Genomic DNA, 4477 nt, shown 5'->3' on the forward strand with positions numbered 1-4477 from the left:
TCTGGCTTATTTCACTTAGCATAATATCTTCCAGATTCATGCACGTAGTAATAATATGATATTGTATACTGGGAAGCTGCTGAGAGTAGAACTAATTATCTTCACCACACAAACTAAAAGAGTTATCTACGCCAATTATGTGAGGCGATGGATATGTCAATTATCTTAATCTTGGTAATCATTCTACAGTGTATATGCATATCAGATTATCACATTGTGTACTTTAAATATGTGCAATGATATCTATTAATTATTTCTCAATAAAGTTAAAAAAATAACTTTCGGTTAACAAATTTCACAACACATTTTCATTGAACCTCACAACAATCTTACAAAATAGATGTCGTTGGTATTAGAGCTCTCATTTAACATGAAGAAATTTAGATGCTTCTAGACACAATGTCTTCCTGAATGCTTATTCCTTTCTTTTTATTTTATTTTTAATTTTTTTAAATTTTTTTTAGGCAAGGCAACCCTTGGTTGACAGATTGCAAGGATCTTGTCAGCTTACAATCCCTTATTTTTTATTTTTATTTTTTATGCCTACAGCACCTGGTCTTCCTAGGTGGTCTCCTATCCAAGTACTAACCAGGCCCGACCCTGCTTAGCTTCCAAGATCAGATGGGATCGGGCTTGATCAGAGTGGCATGGCTGTAGACATTCCTTTCCTTTAAATGCATGCCCAAATTAAATAGCCAATTATATAAAGATGTGATGCAAGGATCCATTCTACCTAAGTTCTAATTTTTAACCTTGTCTTTGTGAGCAAGCCCAGTATGGTAGAAGCTCTCTTAACTGACTTTCCTTTAAGTAATCCACTGGGTTAACTTTAATTAACAACTTCTGTTATCTCTGTAAAGTAGTGACTAATGCATATTGAACACCCAGTGAACCTAGCTATCAGAATCCCACCGGTTAAGTTTATGTAGAATCAGTTGTGTTTGTTCTCAATTCTGTCATACCAGCTGCACCTGCTTTTAGAATTATGTAATTTAATATTACATAAATAATTATATTAATAGTAAATATTTATAAAACAGGTATAAGTTCCTTGCACCATTCTATACATTTTATATAGATTAATCCACTCAACAATCCTATGATATAGACACTATTTTATTCTTTTTAGACATGAGAAAACTGAGGCCCCAAAAAGGAAGAAATCTTTTACAAAGTCACACAGATAATAAGTTGCAAATCTGAATGTAAACAATCTAACTCCAGAATCCATGAATACTCTTAATCACTACACAAATAGTGCAAATGAGTTATTTCTATTAAAACTTAATTATAAAAACATACATAAAAACGTTCATAGCAACATTATTCATAATAGTCAAAAGTAGAAACAATCTAAAAAGTCATCAACTATTGAATGAAAAAGCAAAATACTGTAAATCCTTACAATGAAGCATTAGCCATAAAAATACATGAATACAGATGCGTGTTACAATATAGATGAACCTTAAAAGCATGCCAAGTGAAAAAGCCATACACAAAGGCCACATAATATATGATTCCATTTATATAAAATATCCAGAATAGGCGAATTTGTAGAGACAGAAAGTAGACTGGTGGTTGCCTAAGGGGGTTTGGGCACAAATGGAGAGTAATGCTAATGGGTATGGGAATTCTTTTTGGAGTAATAAGTTTGTTCTAAAACTGATGTGGTAATGTTGTACAACTCCATGAATAAACTAAAAACCATTGTATTTAGGGGAAAAAAAACTAAACTGCTTCAGAAAGACTCAATAAAGATGGCCTGCTGGAAGATAGAAATCCAATGGGAAAAGACTAAAAGAAAACATAAAAATCTCTAAGGATCCTGCAATTGGAGTATTTAAAAAATGTTTTCACATCTTGTTTCATCTGAAAGAAATTAAAACTGGAAATCATAAACGTTGTATTATGGATGTGGGTACTACAAGAAAGGAAAGCCTTAAGTCCGAAAAAGAATACATGAAGCACCAGGAAAGGAGAATTCTATTTAAAGATAAACCTGAAGAGGGGAACAGGAAATCTGGAAAGGTTTCAGAGAAGGACAGATACCTGCCTGTGTTAGTTACTAAATGTCTTCCAAACAGTGTTCACCAAACATTGAGAAGTGCGGATGGTTTTCTGTTAGTTACTAAATGTCTTCCAAACCGTGTTCACCAAACATTGAGAAGTGCGGATGGTTTTCCGAAAGAGTATGAAAGCCACGTGATCAGGATACGGTGAAAAGCTCTGTGTACCTGGAACTTGAGGCAGAGGAAGAAAGAGGAAGAAGATGCAAATGAAGAGGAAAGAAGTCAGGGAAAAAAGTCTTCCTAAGGATTATATACCTTATTTTGTCAGTCCAGGAGAGCCAACAAATGTGTCTAAGGGAGGATCAAGCACTGATGCAAACTCGCTTGTGTCGAAGAGCGAGACGCCATTTGCAATGCAGGCTGATCAGAGAACACTGGAGATGCAGAAACCAACTTTGTGGTTAGTCACTATCAAAGCAGGAAATGCTGAGACCCAAACCACAGCAATGACTATGAAGACGAAGAGGAAGGGATGTGATGATATCTTTAAATAGAATTGAAAAAAAAGCTTAGTGACAAGAATAGAGGGTAAACGTCATGAGGACAGGAAGCAAGTGGTTTTGCTTAAAATTTTACCCCAGAGCCATCTGAGTCCCTGACATGCAACTAGCGTTCAATATTTGTTGAATAAATAAATGACTGCTGAATGTGTAGGAGGGAAGAAGGATGATCCCATGATAATTTTCTTATTTTCTAATATTATTTTCTAAGCTCGATAATGATATCTTTAAACGGAAATGAAAGTGGCAAAAGAGAGATCGAAAGGGAAATGATCATTTTGGCAGGACAGCTTGGGAGTGAAGTATCTGAAAATAAGAAACTGGTGAAAATGTATCATGTGTAACTTACTGGAAATGTACGATTGGAGTTCCAAAAACAAAGGAGCATTGGTGGGTATAGGTTTAGGAGGCTTTGAGGTAAACTATAGCTAAAATTGTGAGACTGGATGAGCTCAAACCAGTTAAGTCTTCAGTAGAAAGGAAGAAGAATGTCAGAGGTGGTAGTTTAAAAAGCTAAGAAAAAAGGAAGAGGAATCAAGGCAGACTGTAGAAAACACAAAATTAGAGTTTGAGAAGAATGTTAATATTGGGGTTTCTAATACTGCAAAATTAGAAGTCTCCTGTCTACTCAAAACCTACATGGTGGAAGAAAAATGGCTCTTTTTACCTACCATGACATGCATTACTAAATATTGGGGCCAATCCAATTCTTGGATTTGAGAACCCATTAAATAAAGCTCTGGATCATCTACCAAGAGCATCCTCAGCTAAACTGTTAGATTTTTTTTTCTTTCCAGACAAGTTTACTGACCTTATATTAAAATACTGACTGCCATCACACTTTTTTTTTTTTTGAGATTTTTATATTGTTAGAAAACAATCCAATAAAAAGACAAATCTCTTTGAAAATTAAATTATGATGACTGGCAAGTACCCACAGAACAAGAATATAACTGAGGTAACGAAACAATTGCCAGTCAGATTTTATCATAATTAAGTAATGATAAGTTCAGAAAGTGGGAACTAGTCTACGGCCATGCCACCCTGAACAAGCCCAATTCCGTCTGATCTCGGAAGCTAAGCAGGGTCGGGCCTAGTTAGTACGTGGATGGGAGACCACCTAGGAAGACTAGGTGCTGTAGGCATAAAAAATAAAAAGAATTTAAAAATAAGGGATTATAAACTGACAAGGTCTTTGCAATCTGTGAGGTCAACCAAGGGTTGCCTCGTTTAAAAAAAACAAACAAACTGGGAACTAGAAAAGGGTCAGCTAAAGGGCAGGGACGTTCCAGCTTCTCTCCAGGTATCCAGTCTCATCTTATAGATAGAAATAGCTTTGAAGGAGGAAGGGGTAATGCATCACTACACTTAAAATTACTTGAAAGAATATCTCTTAAGATCATGCGATTTCCTTTATTATTATTTGATGGCCACCAGCCAAGTTCTTTACCTGTAATTGTTTCTGGGAGGACCTGCTCATGTGTGATAACCTTCTGGTGAGACTGCACAGTCAGCCAGCATCTCCCTCTCTAAATTTAACACCTTTCCATATGAATACATGAATCCAAGAGCAGCCCCACTATAACTCATGTCCCAATTGAATCATTCATTCTCAATATCAATAGGCTAAGATAAGAGAACAGTCATTCATCAAACAATTTTATTGACTGTCTACTATGTGCTAGGCATCGTGTTGAGTGATTTGGATACTGGATACATCAGAGATTAAAATAGAAATAGCCCCTTCCTCATGGATTTCTGTGAGAAAGAAATACAGGAAGGGAAATAAAAGGATTGATTAACTATTGCATTGTGATAAGTGTTGGTACACATGCTGAATCCACTCCAAACTCATGGGCCCCTTGCTGGTCCTCAAACATGCCAAGCATGCTCTCACTCCGGAGCTTT

The 4477-nt window shown here is 36.0% G+C and overlaps 1 non-coding gene and 1 pseudogene across 1 annotated transcript; one reads left to right on the forward strand and one right to left on the reverse strand.

Annotated features, from left to right (window-relative positions):
* Nucleotides 1–540: 540 nt before the first annotated feature.
* Nucleotides 541–659, reverse strand: LOC112477125. Its single transcript, XR_003045327.1, has one exon. It is a non-coding gene; the product is annotated as a 5S ribosomal RNA (ribosomal RNA).
* Nucleotides 660–3595: 2936 nt separating this feature from the next.
* On the forward strand, nt 3596–3714 carry LOC112477105 (annotated as a pseudogene).
* The last annotated feature ends 763 nt before the right edge of the window (nt 3715–4477 follow it).

The sequence above is a fragment of the Pteropus alecto genome, unplaced genomic scaffold (genome assembly GCF_000325575.1).
Source record: "Pteropus alecto unplaced genomic scaffold, ASM32557v1 scaffold182, whole genome shotgun sequence".
In the NCBI taxonomy this organism is placed as follows: Eukaryota; Metazoa; Chordata; class Mammalia; order Chiroptera; family Pteropodidae; genus Pteropus; species Pteropus alecto.